Source organism: Osmerus eperlanus, chromosome 1 (assembly GCF_963692335.1).
Source record: "Osmerus eperlanus chromosome 1, fOsmEpe2.1, whole genome shotgun sequence".
In the NCBI taxonomy this organism is placed as follows: domain Eukaryota; kingdom Metazoa; phylum Chordata; class Actinopteri; order Osmeriformes; family Osmeridae; genus Osmerus; species Osmerus eperlanus.
Genome location: NC_085018.1, coordinates 376792 through 386017, shown reverse-complemented (window position 1 = coordinate 386017; position 9226 = coordinate 376792). Strand labels below are relative to the sequence as shown.

Sequence of the window (9226 nt, the reverse complement as noted above, 5' to 3'; positions counted from 1 at the left end):
GGGGAGGGTCCAAAGCCATGCAGCATGCCTCGTTGGCGCAGTAGGCAGCGCGTCAGTCTCATAATCTGAAGGTCGTGAGTTCGAGCCTCACACGGGGCAGGTATTTTAGAAAAAGTAGGACATTGTCACATCTGTTTCAACATGTTAGGGACGTACAGCAGAGGGTGTTTGAAGCTAGTGATCTTCAGCCAGCTACCGGGCTGCTCTTTTTTCCCCGCCGATACACAGGAAAGCATCTAGTGCTGTTCCCACAACATCTGCTGACCTGGGTGGGGGGAGGGCCAAGGCCATGCAGCATGCCTCGTTGGCGCAGTAGGCAGCGCGTCAGTCTCATAATCTGAAGGTCGTGAGTTCGAGCCTCACACGGGGCAGGTATTTTAGAAAAAGTAGGACATTGTCACATCTGTTTCAACATGTTAGGGACTTACGGCAGAGGGTGTTTGAAGCTAGTGATCTTCAGCCAGCTACCGGGCTGCTCTTTTTTCCCCGCCGATACACAGGAAAGCATCTAGTGCTGTTCCCACAGCATCTGCTGACCTGGGTGGGGGGAGGGCCAAAGCCATGCAGCATGCCTCGTTGGCGCAGTAGGCAGCGCGTCAGTCTCATAATCTGAAGGTCGTGAGTTCGAGCCTCACACGGGGCAGGTATTTTAGAAAAAGTAGGACACTGTCACATCTGTTTCAACATGTTAGGGACGTACGGCAGAGGGTGTTTGAAGCTAGTGATCTTCAGCCAGCTACCGGGCTGCTCTTTTTTCCCCGCCGATACACAACAAAGCGTCTACTGCTGTTCCCACAGCACCTGCTGACCTGGGAGGGCTACAGCCATGCAGCATGCCTCGTTGGCGCAGTAGGCAGCGCGTCAGTCTCATAATCTGAAGGTCGTGAATTCGAGCCTCACACGGGGCAGGTATTTTAGAATAAGTAGGACATTGTCACATCTGTTTCAACATGTTAGGGACGTACGGCAGAGGGTGTTTGAAGCTAGTGATCTTCAGCCAGCTACCGGGCTGCTCTTTTTTCCCCGCCGATACACAGGAAAGCATCTAGTGATGTTCCCACAGCATCTGCTGACCTGGGTGGGGGGAGGGCCAAAGCCATGCAGCATGCCTCGTTGGCGCAGTAGGCAGCGCGTCAGTCTCATAATCTGAAGGTCGTGAATTCGAGCCTCACACGGGGCAGGTATTTTAGAAAAAGTAGGACATTTGTCACATCTGTTTCAACATGTTAGGGACGTACGGCAGAGGGTGTTTGAAGCTAGTGATCTTCAGCCAGCTACCGGGCTGCTCTTTTTTCCCCGCCGATACACAGGAAAGCATCTAGTGCTGTTCCCACAACATCTGCTGACCTGGGTGGGGGGAGGGCCAAAGCCATGCAGCATGCCTCGTTGGCGCAGTAGGCAGCGCGTCAGTCTCATAATCTGAAGGTCGTGAGTTCGAGCCTCACACGGAGCAGGTATTTTAGAAAAAGTAGGACATTGTCACATCTGTTTCAACATGTTAGGGACGTACAGCAGAGGGTGTTTGAAGCTAGTGATCTTCAGCCAGCTACCGGGCTGCTCTTTTTTCCCCGCCGATACACAGCAAAGCATCTAGTGCTGTTCCCTCAGCATCTGCTGACCTGGGTGGGGGGAGGGCCAAGGCCATGCAGCATGCCTCGTTGGCGCAGTAGGCAGCGCGTCAGTCTCATAATCTGAAGGTCATGAGTTCGAGCCTCACACAGGGCAGGTATTTTAGAAAAAGTAGGACATTGTCACATCTGTTTCAACATGTTAGGGACGTACAGCAGAGGGTGTTTGAAGCTAGTGATCTTCAGCCAGCTACCGGGCTGCTCTTTTTTCCCCGCCGATACACAGCAAAGCGTCTAGTGCTGTTCCCTCAGCATCTGCTGACCTGGGTGGGGGGAGGGCCAAGGCCATGCAGCATGCCTCGTTGGCGCAGTAGGCAGCGCGTCAGTCTCATAATCTGAAGGTCCTGAGTTCGAGCCTCACACGGGGCAGGTATTTTAGAAAAAGTAGGACATTGTCACATCTGTTTCAACATGTTAGGGACGTACAGCAGAGGGTGTTTGAAGCTAGTGATCTTCAGCCAGCTACCGGGCTGCTCTTTTTTCCCCGCCGATACACAGCAAAGCGTCTAGTGCTGTTCCCTCAGCATCTGCTGACCTGGGTGGGGGGAGGGCCAAGGCCATGCAGCATGCCTCGTTGGCGCAGTAGGCAGCGCGTCAGTCTCATAATCTGAAGGTCGTGAATTCGAGCCTCACACGGGGCAGGTATTTTAGAAAAAGTAGGACATTGGCACATCTGTTTCAACAGGTTAGGGACGTACGGCAGAGGGTGTTTGAAGCTAGTGATCTTCAGCCAGCTACCGGGCTGCTCTTTTTTCCCCGCCGATACACAGCAAAGCGTCTAGTGCTGTTCCCTCAGCATCTGCTGACCTGGGTGGGGGGAGGGCCAAGGCCATGCAGCATGCCTCGTTGGCGCAGTAGGCAGCGCGTCAGTCTCATAATCTGAAGGTCGTGAATTCGAGCCTCACACGGGGCAGGTATTTTAGAAAAAGTAGGACATTGGCACATCTGTTTCAACAGGTTAGGGACGTACGGCAGAGGGTGTTTGAAGCTAGTGATCTTCAGCCAGCTACCGGGCTGCTCTTTTTTCCCCGCCGATACACAGCAAAGCGTCTACTGCTGTTCCCACAGCACCTGCTGACCTGGGAGGGCTACAGCCATGCAGCATGCCTCGTTGGCGCAGTAGGCAGCGCGTCAGTCTCATAATCTGAAGGTCGTGAATTCGAGCCTCACACGGGGCAGGTATTTTAGAAAAAGTAGGACATTGTCACATCTGTTTCAACATGTTAGGGACGTACGGCAGAGGGTGTTTGAAGCTAGTGATCTTCAGCCAGCTACCGGGCTGCTCTTTTTTCCCCGCCGATACACAGGAAAGCATCTAGTGCTGTTCCCACAGCATCTGCTGACCTGGGTGGGGGGAGGGCCAAAGCCATGCAGCATGCCTCGTTGGCGCAGTAGGCAGCGCGTCAGTCTCATAATCTGAAGGTCGTGAATTCGAGCCTCACACGGGGCAGGTATTTTAGAAAAAGTAGGACATTGTCACATCTGTTTCAACATGTTAGGGACGTACGGCAGAGGGTGTTTGAAGCTAGTGATCTTCAGCCAGCTACCGGGCTGCTCTTTTTTCCCCGACGATACACAGCAAAGCGTCTACTGCTGTTCCCACAGCACCTGCTGACCTGGGAGGGCTACAGCCATGCAGCATGCCTCGTTGGCGCAGTAGGCAGCGCGTCAGTCTCATAATCTGAAGGTCGTGAATTCGAGCCTCACACGGGGCAGGTATTTTAGAAAAAGTAGGACATTGTCACATCTGTTTCAACATGTTAGGGACGTACGGCAGAGGGTGTTTGAAGCTAGTGATCTTCAGCCAGCTACCGGGCTGCTCTTTTTTCCCCGCCGATACACAGGAAAGCATCTAGTGCTGTTCCCACAGCATCTGCTGACCTGGGTGGGGGGAGGGCCAAAGCCATGCAGCATGCCTCGTTGGCGCAGTAGGCAGCGCGTCAGTCTCATAATCTGAAGGTCGTGAATTCGAGCCTCACACGGGGCAGGTATTTTAGAAAAAGTAGGACATTGTCACATCTGTTTCAACATGTTAGGGACGTACGGCAGAGGGTGTTTGAAGCTAGTGATCTTCAGCCAGCTACCGGGCTGCTCTTTTTTCCCCGCCGATACACAGGAAAGCATCTAGTGCTGTTCCCACAACATCTGCTGACCTGGGTGGGGGGAGGGCCAAAGCCATGCAGCATGCCTCGTTGGCGCAGTAGGCAGCGCGTCAGTCTCATAATCTGAAGGTCGTGAGTTCGAGCCTCACACGGGGCAGGTATTTTAGAAAAAGTAGGACATTGTCACATCTGTTTCAACATGTTAGGGACGTACAGCAGAGGGTGTTTGAAGCTAGTGATCTTCAGCCAGCTACCGGGCTGCTCTTTTTTCCCCGCCGATACACAGGAAAGCATCTAGTGCTGTTCCCACAACATCTGCTGACCTGGGTGGGGGGAGGGCCAAGGCCATGCAGCATGCCTCGTTGGCGCAGTAGGCAGCGCGTCAGTCTCATAATCTGAAGGTCGTGAGTTCGAGCCTCACACGGGGCAGGTATTTTAGAAAAAGTAGGACATTGTCACATCTGTTTCAACATGTTAGGGACTTACGGCAGAGGGTGTTTGAAGCTAGTGATCTTCAGCCAGCTACCGGGCTGCTCTTTTTTCCCCGCCGATACACAGGAAAGCATCTAGTGCTGTTCCCACAGCATCTGCTGACCTGGGTGGGGGGAGGGCCAAAGCCATGCAGCATGCCTCGTTGGCGCAGTAGGCAGCGCGTCAGTCTCATAATCTGAAGGTCGTGAGTTCGAGCCTCACACGGGGCAGGTATTTTAGAAAAAGTAGGACACTGTCACATCTGTTTCAACATGTTAGGGACGTACGGCAGAGGGTGTTTGAAGCTAGTGATCTTCAGCCAGCTACCGGGCTGCTCTTTTTTCCCCGCCGATACACAACAAAGCGTCTACTGCTGTTCCCACAGCACCTGCTGACCTGGGAGGGCTACAGCCATGCAGCATGCCTCGTTGGCGCAGTAGGCAGCGCGTCAGTCTCATAATCTGAAGGTCGTGAATTCGAGCCTCACACGGGGCAGGTATTTTAGAATAAGTAGGACATTGTCACATCTGTTTCAACATGTTAGGGACGTACGGCAGAGGGTGTTTGAAGCTAGTGATCTTCAGCCAGCTACCGGGCTGCTCTTTTTTCCCCGCCGATACACAGGAAAGCATCTAGTGATGTTCCCACAGCATCTGCTGACCTGGGTGGGGGGAGGGCCAAAGCCATGCAGCATGCCTCGTTGGCGCAGTAGGCAGCGCGTCAGTCTCATAATCTGAAGGTCGTGAATTCGAGCCTCACACGGGGCAGGTATTTTAGAAAAAGTAGGACATTTGTCACATCTGTTTCAACATGTTAGGGACGTACGGCAGAGGGTGTTTGAAGCTAGTGATCTTCAGCCAGCTACCGGGCTGCTCTTTTTTCCCCGCCGATACACAGGAAAGCATCTAGTGCTGTTCCCACAACATCTGCTGACCTGGGTGGGGGGAGGGCCAAAGCCATGCAGCATGCCTCGTTGGCGCAGTAGGCAGCGCGTCAGTCTCATAATCTGAAGGTCGTGAGTTCGAGCCTCACACGGAGCAGGTATTTTAGAAAAAGTAGGACATTGTCACATCTGTTTCAACATGTTAGGGACGTACAGCAGAGGTTGTTTGAAGCTAGTGATCTTCAGCCAGCTACCGGGCTGCTCTTTTTTCCCCGCCGATACACAGCAAAGCATCTAGTGCTGTTCCCTCAGCATCTGCTGACCTGGGTGGGGGGAGGGCCAAGGCCATGCAGCATGCCTCGTTGGCGCAGTAGGCAGCGCGTCAGTCTCATAATCTGAAGGTCATGAGTTCGAGCCTCACACAGGGCAGGTATTTTAGAAAAAGTAGGACATTGTCACATCTGTTTCAACATGTTAGGGACGTACAGCAGAGGGTGTTTGAAGCTAGTGATCTTCAGCCAGCTACCGGGCTGCTCTTTTTTCCCCGCCGATACACAGCAAAGCGTCTAGTGCTGTTCCCTCAGCATCTGCTGACCTGGGTGGGGGGAGGGCCAAGGCCATGCAGCATGCCTCGTTGGCGCAGTAGGCAGCGCGTCAGTCTCATAATCTGAAGGTCCTGAGTTCGAGCCTCACACGGGGCAGGTATTTTAGAAAAAGTAGGACATTGTCACATCTGTTTCAACATGTTAGGGACGTACAGCAGAGGGTGTTTGAAGCTAGTGATCTTCAGCCAGCTACCGGGCTGCTCTTTTTTCCCCGCCGATACACAGCAAAGCGTCTAGTGCTGTTCCCTCAGCATCTGCTGACCTGGGTGGGGGGAGGGCCAAGGCCATGCAGCATGCCTCGTTGGCGCAGTAGGCAGCGCGTCAGTCTCATAATCTGAAGGTCGTGAATTCGAGCCTCACACGGGGCAGGTATTTTAGAAAAAGTAGGACATTGGCACATCTGTTTCAACAGGTTAGGGACGTACGGCAGAGGGTGTTTGAAGCTAGTGATCTTCAGCCAGCTACCGGGCTGCTCTTTTTTCCCCGCCGATACACAGCAAAGCGTCTAGTGCTGTTCCCTCAGCATCTGCTGACCTGGGTGGGGGGAGGGCCAAGGCCATGCAGCATGCCTCGTTGGCGCAGTAGGCAGCGCGTCAGTCTCATAATCTGAAGGTCGTGAATTCGAGCCTCACACGGGGCAGGTATTTTAGAAAAAGTAGGACATTGGCACATCTGTTTCAACAGGTTAGGGACGTACGGCAGAGGGTGTTTGAAGCTAGTGATCTTCAGCCAGCTACCGGGCTGCTCTTTTTTCCCCGCCGATACACAGCAAAGCGTCTACTGCTGTTCCCACAGCACCTGCTGACCTGGGAGGGCTACAGCCATGCAGCATGCCTCGTTGGCGCAGTAGGCAGCGCGTCAGTCTCATAATCTGAAGGTCGTGAATTCGAGCCTCACACGGGGCAGGTATTTTAGAAAAAGTAGGACATTGTCACATCTGTTTCAACATGTTAGGGACGTACGGCAGAGGGTGTTTGAAGCTAGTGATCTTCAGCCAGCTACCGGGCTGCTCTTTTTTCCCCGCCGATACACAGGAAAGCATCTAGTGCTGTTCCCACAGCATCTGCTGACCTGGGTGGGGGGAGGGCCAAAGCCATGCAGCATGCCTCGTTGGCGCAGTAGGCAGCGCGTCAGTCTCATAATCTGAAGGTCGTGAATTCGAGCCTCACACGGGGCAGGTATTTTAGAAAAAGTAGGACATTGTCACATCTGTTTCAACATGTTAGGGACGTACGGCAGAGGGTGTTTGAAGCTAGTGATCTTCAGCCAGCTACCGGGCTGCTCTTTTTTCCCCGACGATACACAGCAAAGCGTCTACTGCTGTTCCCACAGCACCTGCTGACCTGGGAGGGCTACAGCCATGCAGCATGCCTCGTTGGCGCAGTAGGCAGCGCGTCAGTCTCATAATCTGAAGGTCGTGAATTCGAGCCTCACACGGGGCAGGTATTTTAGAAAAAGTAGGACATTGTCACATCTGTTTCAACATGTTAGGGACGTACGGCAGAGGGTGTTTGAAGCTAGTGATCTTCAGCCAGCTACCGGGCTGCTCTTTTTTCCCCGCCGATACACAGGAAAGCATCTAGTGCTGTTCCCACAGCATCTGCTGACCTGGGTGGGGGGAGGGCCAAAGCCATGCAGCATGCCTCGTTGGCGCAGTAGGCAGCGCGTCAGTCTCATAATCTGAAGGTCGTGAATTCGAGCCTCACACGGGGCAGGTATTTTAGAAAAAGTAGGACATTGTCACATCTGTTTCAACATGTTAGGGACGTACGGCAGAGGGTGTTTGAAGCTAGTGATCTTCAGCCAGCTACCGGGCTGCTCTTTTTTCCCCGCCGATACACAGCAAAGCGTCTACTGCTGTTCCCACAGCACCTGCTGACCTGGGAGGGCTACAGCCATGCAGCATGCCTCGTTGGCGCAGTAGGCAGCGCGTCAGTCTCATAATCTGAAGGTCGTGAATTCGAGCCTCACACGGGGCAGGTATTTTAGAAAAAGTAGGACATTTGTCACATCTGTTTCAACATGTTAGGGACGTACGGCAGAGGGTGTTTGAAGCTAGTGATCTTCAGCCAGCTACCGGGCTGCTCTTTTTTCCCCGCCGATACACAGGAAAGCATCTAGTGCTGTTCCCACAACATCTGCTGACCTGGGTGGGGGGAGGGCCAAAGCCATGCAGCATGCCTCGTTGGCGCAGTAGGCAGCGCGTCAGTCTCATAATCTGAAGGTCGTGAGTTCGAGCCTCACACGGGGCAGGTATTTTAGAAAAAGTAGGACATTGTCACATCTGTTTCAACATGTTAGGGACGTACAGCAGAGGGTGTTTGAAGCTAGTGATCTTCAGCCAGCTACCGGGCTGCTCTTTTTTCCCCGCCGATACACAGCAAAGCGTCTAGTGCTGTTCCCTCAGCATCTGCTGACCTGGGTGGGGGGAGGGCCAAGGCCATGCAGCATGCCTCGTTGGCGCAGTAGGCAGCGCGTCAGTCTCATAATCTGAAGGTCGTGAGTTCGAGCCTCACACGGGGCAGGTATTTTAGAAAAAGTAGGACATTGTCACATCTGTTTCAACATGTTAGGGACTTACGGCAGAGGGTGTTTGAAGCTAGTGATCTTCAGCCAGCTACCGGGCTGCTCTTTTTTCCCCGCCGATACACAGGAAAGCATCTAGTGCTGTTCCCACAGCATCTGCTGACCTGGGTGGGGGGAGGGCCAAAGCCATGCAGCATGCCTCGTTGGCGCAGTAGGCAGCGCGTCAGTCTCATAATCTGAAGGTCGTGAGTTCGAGCCTCACACGGGGCAGGTATTTTAGAAAAAGTAGGACATTGTCACATCTGTTTCAACATGTTAGGGACGTACGGCAGAGGGTGTTTGAAGCTAGTGATCTTCAGCCAGCTACCGGGCTGCTCTTTTTTCCCCGCCGATACACAGCAAAGCGTCTACTGACCTGCTGACCTGGGAGGGCTACAGCCATGCAGCATGCCTCGTTGGCGCAGTAGGCAGCGCGTCAGTCTCATAATCTGAAGGTCGTGAATTCGAGCCTCACACGGGGCAGGTATTTTAGAAAAAGTAGGACATTGTCACATCTGTTTCAACATGTTAGGGACGTACGGCAGAGGGTGTTTGAAGCTAGTGATCTTCAGCCAGCTACCGGGCTGCTCTTTTTTCCCCGCCGATACACAGGAAAGCATCTAGTGCTGTTCCCACAACATCTGCTGACCTGGGTGGGGGGAGGGCCAAAGCCATGCAGCATGCCTCGTTGGCGCAGTAGGCAGCGCGTCAGTCTCATAATCTGAAGGTCGTGAGTTCGAGCCTCACACGGGGCAGGTATTTTAGAAAAAGTAGGACATTGTCACATCTGTTTCAACATGTTAGGGACGTACAGCAGAGGGTGTTTGAAGCTAGTGATCTTCAGCCAGCTACCGGGCTGCTCTTTTTTCCCCGCCGATACACAGGAAAGCATCTAGTGCTGTTCCCACAGCATCTGCTGACCTGGGTGGGGGGAGGGCCAAAGCCCTGGGGCAGGATCGGCTACCTAAACTC

General features: G+C 53.4%; 34 non-coding genes across 34 annotated transcripts; all 34 read left to right on the top strand.

Moving 5' to 3' along the window:
• The first annotated feature begins 26 nt into the window (after positions 1–26).
• trnam-cau (transfer RNA methionine (anticodon CAU)) lies at positions 27–99 on the top strand. The gene has a single exon. It is a non-coding gene; the product is annotated as a tRNA-Met (tRNA).
• A 199-nt stretch (positions 100–298) lies between these two features.
• On the top strand, positions 299–371 carry trnam-cau (transfer RNA methionine (anticodon CAU)). Its single transcript has one exon. It is a non-coding gene; the product is annotated as a tRNA-Met (tRNA).
• Positions 372–570: 199 nt separating this feature from the next.
• Positions 571–643, top strand: trnam-cau (transfer RNA methionine (anticodon CAU)). Its single transcript has one exon. It is a non-coding gene; the product is annotated as a tRNA-Met (tRNA).
• A 192-nt stretch (positions 644–835) lies between these two features.
• On the top strand, positions 836–908 carry trnam-cau (transfer RNA methionine (anticodon CAU)). The gene has a single exon. It is a non-coding gene; the product is annotated as a tRNA-Met (tRNA).
• A 199-nt stretch (positions 909–1107) lies between these two features.
• trnam-cau (transfer RNA methionine (anticodon CAU)) lies at positions 1108–1180 on the top strand. The gene has a single exon. It is a non-coding gene; the product is annotated as a tRNA-Met (tRNA).
• A 200-nt stretch (positions 1181–1380) lies between these two features.
• On the top strand, positions 1381–1453 carry trnam-cau (transfer RNA methionine (anticodon CAU)). The gene has a single exon. It is a non-coding gene; the product is annotated as a tRNA-Met (tRNA).
• A 199-nt stretch (positions 1454–1652) lies between these two features.
• On the top strand, positions 1653–1725 carry trnam-cau (transfer RNA methionine (anticodon CAU)). The gene has a single exon. It is a non-coding gene; the product is annotated as a tRNA-Met (tRNA).
• Positions 1726–1924: 199 nt separating this feature from the next.
• Positions 1925–1997, top strand: trnam-cau (transfer RNA methionine (anticodon CAU)). Its single transcript has one exon. It is a non-coding gene; the product is annotated as a tRNA-Met (tRNA).
• Positions 1998–2196: 199 nt separating this feature from the next.
• On the top strand, positions 2197–2269 carry trnam-cau (transfer RNA methionine (anticodon CAU)). The gene has a single exon. It is a non-coding gene; the product is annotated as a tRNA-Met (tRNA).
• A 199-nt stretch (positions 2270–2468) lies between these two features.
• trnam-cau (transfer RNA methionine (anticodon CAU)) lies at positions 2469–2541 on the top strand. Its single transcript has one exon. It is a non-coding gene; the product is annotated as a tRNA-Met (tRNA).
• Positions 2542–2733: 192 nt separating this feature from the next.
• trnam-cau (transfer RNA methionine (anticodon CAU)) lies at positions 2734–2806 on the top strand. Its single transcript has one exon. It is a non-coding gene; the product is annotated as a tRNA-Met (tRNA).
• A 199-nt stretch (positions 2807–3005) lies between these two features.
• Positions 3006–3078, top strand: trnam-cau (transfer RNA methionine (anticodon CAU)). The gene has a single exon. It is a non-coding gene; the product is annotated as a tRNA-Met (tRNA).
• Positions 3079–3270: 192 nt separating this feature from the next.
• Positions 3271–3343, top strand: trnam-cau (transfer RNA methionine (anticodon CAU)). The gene has a single exon. It is a non-coding gene; the product is annotated as a tRNA-Met (tRNA).
• Positions 3344–3542: 199 nt separating this feature from the next.
• Positions 3543–3615, top strand: trnam-cau (transfer RNA methionine (anticodon CAU)). Its single transcript has one exon. It is a non-coding gene; the product is annotated as a tRNA-Met (tRNA).
• Positions 3616–3814: 199 nt separating this feature from the next.
• Positions 3815–3887, top strand: trnam-cau (transfer RNA methionine (anticodon CAU)). Its single transcript has one exon. It is a non-coding gene; the product is annotated as a tRNA-Met (tRNA).
• A 199-nt stretch (positions 3888–4086) lies between these two features.
• On the top strand, positions 4087–4159 carry trnam-cau (transfer RNA methionine (anticodon CAU)). Its single transcript has one exon. It is a non-coding gene; the product is annotated as a tRNA-Met (tRNA).
• A 199-nt stretch (positions 4160–4358) lies between these two features.
• On the top strand, positions 4359–4431 carry trnam-cau (transfer RNA methionine (anticodon CAU)). Its single transcript has one exon. It is a non-coding gene; the product is annotated as a tRNA-Met (tRNA).
• A 192-nt stretch (positions 4432–4623) lies between these two features.
• On the top strand, positions 4624–4696 carry trnam-cau (transfer RNA methionine (anticodon CAU)). Its single transcript has one exon. It is a non-coding gene; the product is annotated as a tRNA-Met (tRNA).
• A 199-nt stretch (positions 4697–4895) lies between these two features.
• Positions 4896–4968, top strand: trnam-cau (transfer RNA methionine (anticodon CAU)). Its single transcript has one exon. It is a non-coding gene; the product is annotated as a tRNA-Met (tRNA).
• Positions 4969–5168: 200 nt separating this feature from the next.
• On the top strand, positions 5169–5241 carry trnam-cau (transfer RNA methionine (anticodon CAU)). The gene has a single exon. It is a non-coding gene; the product is annotated as a tRNA-Met (tRNA).
• A 199-nt stretch (positions 5242–5440) lies between these two features.
• trnam-cau (transfer RNA methionine (anticodon CAU)) lies at positions 5441–5513 on the top strand. Its single transcript has one exon. It is a non-coding gene; the product is annotated as a tRNA-Met (tRNA).
• A 199-nt stretch (positions 5514–5712) lies between these two features.
• On the top strand, positions 5713–5785 carry trnam-cau (transfer RNA methionine (anticodon CAU)). The gene has a single exon. It is a non-coding gene; the product is annotated as a tRNA-Met (tRNA).
• Positions 5786–5984: 199 nt separating this feature from the next.
• trnam-cau (transfer RNA methionine (anticodon CAU)) lies at positions 5985–6057 on the top strand. Its single transcript has one exon. It is a non-coding gene; the product is annotated as a tRNA-Met (tRNA).
• A 199-nt stretch (positions 6058–6256) lies between these two features.
• On the top strand, positions 6257–6329 carry trnam-cau (transfer RNA methionine (anticodon CAU)). The gene has a single exon. It is a non-coding gene; the product is annotated as a tRNA-Met (tRNA).
• Positions 6330–6521: 192 nt separating this feature from the next.
• Positions 6522–6594, top strand: trnam-cau (transfer RNA methionine (anticodon CAU)). Its single transcript has one exon. It is a non-coding gene; the product is annotated as a tRNA-Met (tRNA).
• A 199-nt stretch (positions 6595–6793) lies between these two features.
• Positions 6794–6866, top strand: trnam-cau (transfer RNA methionine (anticodon CAU)). Its single transcript has one exon. It is a non-coding gene; the product is annotated as a tRNA-Met (tRNA).
• A 192-nt stretch (positions 6867–7058) lies between these two features.
• trnam-cau (transfer RNA methionine (anticodon CAU)) lies at positions 7059–7131 on the top strand. The gene has a single exon. It is a non-coding gene; the product is annotated as a tRNA-Met (tRNA).
• Positions 7132–7330: 199 nt separating this feature from the next.
• On the top strand, positions 7331–7403 carry trnam-cau (transfer RNA methionine (anticodon CAU)). Its single transcript has one exon. It is a non-coding gene; the product is annotated as a tRNA-Met (tRNA).
• A 192-nt stretch (positions 7404–7595) lies between these two features.
• On the top strand, positions 7596–7668 carry trnam-cau (transfer RNA methionine (anticodon CAU)). The gene has a single exon. It is a non-coding gene; the product is annotated as a tRNA-Met (tRNA).
• A 200-nt stretch (positions 7669–7868) lies between these two features.
• trnam-cau (transfer RNA methionine (anticodon CAU)) lies at positions 7869–7941 on the top strand. The gene has a single exon. It is a non-coding gene; the product is annotated as a tRNA-Met (tRNA).
• Positions 7942–8140: 199 nt separating this feature from the next.
• trnam-cau (transfer RNA methionine (anticodon CAU)) lies at positions 8141–8213 on the top strand. Its single transcript has one exon. It is a non-coding gene; the product is annotated as a tRNA-Met (tRNA).
• A 199-nt stretch (positions 8214–8412) lies between these two features.
• On the top strand, positions 8413–8485 carry trnam-cau (transfer RNA methionine (anticodon CAU)). The gene has a single exon. It is a non-coding gene; the product is annotated as a tRNA-Met (tRNA).
• Positions 8486–8664: 179 nt separating this feature from the next.
• trnam-cau (transfer RNA methionine (anticodon CAU)) lies at positions 8665–8737 on the top strand. The gene has a single exon. It is a non-coding gene; the product is annotated as a tRNA-Met (tRNA).
• Positions 8738–8936: 199 nt separating this feature from the next.
• On the top strand, positions 8937–9009 carry trnam-cau (transfer RNA methionine (anticodon CAU)). The gene has a single exon. It is a non-coding gene; the product is annotated as a tRNA-Met (tRNA).
• The last annotated feature ends 217 nt before the right edge of the window (positions 9010–9226 follow it).